The sequence below is a fragment of the Cicer arietinum genome, chromosome 7, assembly GCF_000331145.2.
Source record: "Cicer arietinum cultivar CDC Frontier isolate Library 1 chromosome 7, Cicar.CDCFrontier_v2.0, whole genome shotgun sequence".
Classification (NCBI taxonomy): domain Eukaryota; kingdom Viridiplantae; phylum Streptophyta; class Magnoliopsida; order Fabales; family Fabaceae; genus Cicer; species Cicer arietinum.
This window is the reverse complement of record NC_021166.2, coordinates 3,430,831-3,436,883: the sequence shown is the minus strand read 5'-3', so window position 1 is coordinate 3,436,883 and position 6,053 is coordinate 3,430,831. Positions and strand designations below refer to the sequence as shown.

General features: G+C 22.9%; 1 pseudogene; it reads right to left on the bottom strand.

The window, feature by feature from the left end:
• Positions 1 to 5,037: 5,037 nt before the first annotated feature.
• Positions 5,038 to 6,053, bottom strand: part of LOC101508390 (nudix hydrolase 2-like) — a 2,211-nt pseudogene continuing 1,195 nt past the window's right edge.

Genomic DNA, 6,053 nt, shown 5'->3' with positions numbered 1-6,053 from the left:
GTATATTAATCACTTACACACATTTTTTTATTTAAAAAAAAAAAATTTCACTTATTTAAAACAGTTTTAAATAAAAAATAACTTTGTCAATTTTATTTTAGTTTAAACAAAATATCACAAATTCATTTTCTTAATTTCTTCTATTTGATTTTAATAATGTTTAGTAGATGATCAATGCTATTAAATAAAGTCAGCGCCACCAAAACATTCTCTTGAACCATGCAAGAATAATTTTATAAAAAAAATTATTCAATTCTCAATCATACATATGACTAAGATAGACATTGAAACAATAATAAAATAGCAAGATAAAAAACTAACTTATAAATAATATTAATGAGAAGTTGAAATGTAAAAACAAAAAAGAACTATAAGTCACACAATCAGCATGTGGAAATGTTAAGCTAGAACATGAAAATGAAAAGAGGAAATTAAAAAAAAATCAGAAAAATGGTTGCTCTAAAAATAGGAGAGAAAATTATAAATTTACAATCCAGCTCATAAATAAAAATTATTTAAAATTTTCTAGAAAAGAACAAGACTTCATTTTTCTTCTTCTTAACTTTAGCGATAAAATGAAAGCCTCAAAAGTTCAAAGAAGAAATTCTTTATAAGAAAGGAAGTTGAGTTAGTGTTAATGTTAAAATTTTCAAATAAAAATCTTAATTTAATATTTTTAATCTTAATTAATGAAAATAAAAAAATTAGTATTTTTTAAATAAAATAAAAAACAAAAACAAGTTCCAATAATAATCCTCAACTAGTATACAACAATGAATTAAACAACTTACTCCTTGGGCCTTGACTTCTAATAGGATTTAAGTGATCCGTCTCTCTCCAATCATACATAGTTAGATCTCCCTACATTCATAAAGAATAGAGAGGTAAAAATAGAAAATAAAAATATAATGTATTTCAACATTTCAAATTATATGTTATCAAATGATAAATTCTCATGTAGAAAATAATTTGATTTATTTATGGACAGTAAAACAGATCAAATTCACAAATATAAATTAAAATATTATTTCAATTCTTATTTCTTCAAAAATAATATATATATATATATATATATATATATATTCTTATATCAATAAATTAAAGGATGCAAGATGGTTTTTTTTTATCCAATTTTGAATTTTTATTTATTAAACTACTCTATTTTCAAAATTATATATCAAAATATTATTATTTTTTTGTTTAGTTACAAATTACTTTTGCAAATGACGACTTATTTTATCCATGTTATATTATTTTCTAAAGTATATCTCTAAAAATTTATATTTTAAAATGTAATTAGACACATGCGATGTAAAAAAATTAAATGCATACAAATTAGTTATGTTAAGAATCTTCTAAAAGTGTGTTTTATTTATTATGTTTTTCTATGATTATTCCATAGTCTATATCTTTATCTTGTTAATAGGAATCTTCTAATGCATACAAAATAAATCGATTCTTTTATATGAATTTTCTAATGGTGTTAAATATTTTGTTGTTTACTCATACCATTCTTTTTTTATTTTTTACTGACAAGTTTAATATAAAGTCATTTATTCTATGTGTTAATTTACTTTAAATTAACACATAGTTTATCTCTATCCTTTCATCAATATTTTAAATTATTGATATTCATTTATATGTTAATTTAGTTTAAATTATCTCTATCCTTTTATCAATATTTTAAATTATTATTCTATGTGTTTAAATTATAAATAACATATATACTAATAAATATTAGAGTGAAAAAAAAATATAACAAACTCAATATATCATACTTTAACAGCTTAAATAAACAAGCTCAATACTATATATTTTAACATATAAAAAACATAACAAAGAGTAAAAATATACCATTTCTTTATCTCTTCTCTTGTCCGATACGGTGTTCAACCCTACCAAAATTTGAGTCATATTGTAAATTTTCATTTAAAAAAAATAATAGAAAGGGTGATATAAAAAAAAAAAAAATACTAGTCATAAACAAAATATTATTGAATAATATATATCAAAATCTATAAATATTTGTTTGTATTGAACCACCACAATACATCAACATGTCTAAAAACAATCATATAAACCACTATTCATTTATGAAAGACATATAGAAACAATTATCATAAACAACATTTTATATACAAACATTTTATTAATATAAATAATTTTTAAATTTATTTTTATAAGAAAGAACCATTTTTAAATTAAAAAACTGCTACTCATAAACAACAACAATAATACCATAAATAAATAACATGAATTATGAACTAGTTTATATTAAATAGACTAACTAATATTTATAACAATTATTAAAATATTAAATCAGATATATATTTACTAAAGAAGAATCAAATAAAAAAAAACGAAGAAGATGAGAAGAGGCTTGTAAGTAAGATATTTAATAAAGAATAATCAAATCAAAAAAGAAAAAGAAGAAGATGAGAAGAGACTTGTAAGTAATTTTTGTTTCTATCTCTTTATTAATATTTTCTACCTTTATCTAAATTCCCACAATTTTTATATAAGATGAAATGTTACAATGCACTACTTCTTTTATAGAGGGGAGAAAGGATGTTGGAGTAAGATGGAATGTTACAATGAAGTGTGTTTTTATAGAGGAGAGAGGGGATGTTATAGAAGGGAGAGGGGATGTTGGAGTTGGAGTGGAAAAAACAAACTGTACAAATGGTCAAGAGGGGATTTTGGAGTTGGAGTGCATTCTTTCAAAAAACAAACTGTACAAATGGTCAATGGAACATCTCAACAAATGGAGCATATCACAAGGTACACTCACAAGAAGTAGTTTTATAGAATATTAACAAAAATAGCAAAAGAATAAATTCAAACAAAATTAGTTTTGGTATATAAAAGATAGGTACAAAACTTATATGATACTACCAATAACAATAAAAAACATGTTAATGTAGTTTAAATTATTAATAAAATAAAAATTATGATATATTGTGTTAATGTAGTGTATAATTTTTTTTGCTATTAAGTGCATGTTTGTCTTGTATTTTACAAAGACTAAGTTTAAATTATTAATAACCATTAAAAACTAACGGCGTTAAGCATTATAGACTTAAACGAAAACATTTGTATTTTGCATAGACTTAAATTAAAAAGTTTATTTTACAAAAATTAAAATCAATCTTTTTTACATTTTGTAAAAATTAATTACATATTTAAGGCTTAAGATTTTAACATTTTAACATTTTAACTTTTTACCACTTTCTGTTTTCATTTTTTTCTATTGTCCCTTAAACTTATTTTTTCTACACTCAAGTACTTTAATCTATCCCTAACAAACAACTTAGTGTCTAATTGGTTTTGCTTGCGGTTATAATTAATTTTGATAAAATTAATTTTAATAGAAATGAGTTGAATGTAACTTGATTTATGTTTAGAAACATCAAAGTAAAAGTGATTCTTAACACTTTTATGTTGTTTAGATATTTTTTTATCAAAATTATTTTTCAACATTTAATTACCAAATTACACATAATAATTAAGTACTTAACATGATATTATACTTACTCTTAATTCATTTTATTTTGTTTTATATGTATTTTAGTTTGATTTTAATATGTTATTTATTAATATTATTTTTTAAGAAATAATATAATTGTATGTAGCTTATATTATAAGACTTAAAGATCATGTAGGGTTAGTATAAATATTTTTACACTAACAACAAACACAAAACATTAATTGAATAGTAATTTGATAATATAAGTTATAATTATATTGTGAATGATGAAATCAACATAATCAATCACTCTTATTAAAAAATTAGGTTACATATTGCATATTCATTTTTCTCTATATTACAACCTTCTTGACCTTTTTGATAAGCAAATATTATAAACTAACATAAATTTAATAATACAGATAAAAAAGAATTATATTAAGAGTTTAATTACAACATATGATGTAAAAAAATTACACTATCAATAATTGTGATTTTTTAATAACATTATAGTAAAAATTAAATATATTTAATAATTCGACAATTGAGATTAATGCATTGTATAAAAAAATTTACAATGTCAATATATACAAATTAAATAATTATATTAAAGTTATTTATGTTTTATGAGTAAATTATATTTTTAAGTTTATGTAAGTATTGATAAATAAAAACTCTTTTATTTGTTTAATGATAGAATAAAATAAAATACGGTTATATTTAGATGAAGGACAATTAAGAAAAGTGGTATTTTGTAAAAATGTGTAAGAGATAATCAAAATTTGTAACAGCTCTTCAGGGACAATTGATTCTCTTTTTCAAAATCAAACACATGGTTAATTTCCTATGTGGAGTTAGTTATAAGAATTTAATGATGGTTGGATTCAAAACCACGCGTACGGTGAGTGATGTTTTTTGTTTTTTGTTTTTGTTTTTATCTTTTAACTATTCTATAGTTTTTTATGTAAATTATTGAGTTTAATAGATTTGTAATTTCAATAGAAAATAATTTTGTATTGACATCTAAATAGATTTATTCATTTCATTATGTTTAACTAGAAAAATGAGATAAAGTGATATAATGTTGCGAAATATATAAATTTTAATGAATAAAATTATTTTATATTAATAATATAATGATTTTCTCTAAATTATTTTATTTTATAGTAATCTGTTACAAAGTTCAGGTTCAAAATAGAATTGAAGTTGAATAAGGCTGGTTCCATTTGATTTCATTATCCTCATTATTATTTCTGCAGTGTATTATTATGACTCTTCTTTTTTACTTCTTACTAATTAAAGTAAAAAAGAAAATTAAAGTTGAAAAAGGCTGGTCCCATTTGATGAAATTTTCATCCAGAATACACCTTATTCTTATTTTAATTTCCCTCTTGCATTTTATTCAGATAAGACAACTTGAAGTTGAGATTAAATGAATATTAATTGAATCACTGTATTTATTTGCTATATTCTCTTTCAAAATCGTATATGCTTCTATATTAATAAAAACTACATATAATTGTTGAACTTGTCGGATCATATGATAATAAATAAATGAGTGGAAAAGAAAAGGAAAAGGTGATTCTCATTACTTTACCAATAATGGTATAGCCAACGAGACAACTATTATATTACAATAAAGAACTTGAACAATTATATGGTTGATACTTGACTTCTGATTTATTGAAAAACTAAACAAACAAATTGAAATTCATCTACACAAAGAAGAATGAAAGACTTGAATGAAATGAACCTATAAGTTTGAGATTTTTGTACAATGCTAACAGACCTTAGTAAATAAATAAATCAAATTAATTAAATTGGTGGCAAACAATGTCGAGCTTGGTGAGGTTTGGAAGTTGACAAATGGGCAGCATCAATTTTGTTTAAGTAGACATAGGATTTCTTGCAAGAGGATGTGCTAGTGAGCAGGGTAGAAAAGCCACAGTACTTTCCCCTCAACTTTGACAAACCAACTTTTGTAAGAAAATCAAATAGCTCATTTTCTCTTACAAAAGGCTGAACTACATACTCTTCAATTCGCATCCACTGAAATAAAAAATAAACATCGAATAAATTGCCTTATTTCTGCATATAAAAAATCACTATTAGAAAAAGGTGGAGTCACAAATTATCTGACATATTTTTAACAATTTTAAATTTATTTTATTTAGGATTACCAAGTAAGTACATGTAATGATGTGAGAATATATAAGAAAAATTATATATAAACTTGGATAGTGTTTAACAATCAAAAACTCTCTAGCCAAACGTCATCCCCTGGATTAGTTAATGGCTAAAAAATTGATTCTCCGAGTCATTGGATTAATCCAACAACTGACATTAGGTTGAAGAGGCCTACACCGCTACAGTGACTCAGTGAGGACTGTAACATATATTAGAAGTTACTATTTTTCTGGTGTTTGTGTCAACATGAATACTTGAATGCTAAATTGCTAATTGATCTATTAGAACATATACCTGAGCTGCTTCAATTTCTGAAAGTTGCTTCTGAATGTTAAAAGAACGAGCTTGCAACATGCATACAAAGAGCAGCTCTGATTTCTGGAAGAAAGATTTATGTCTT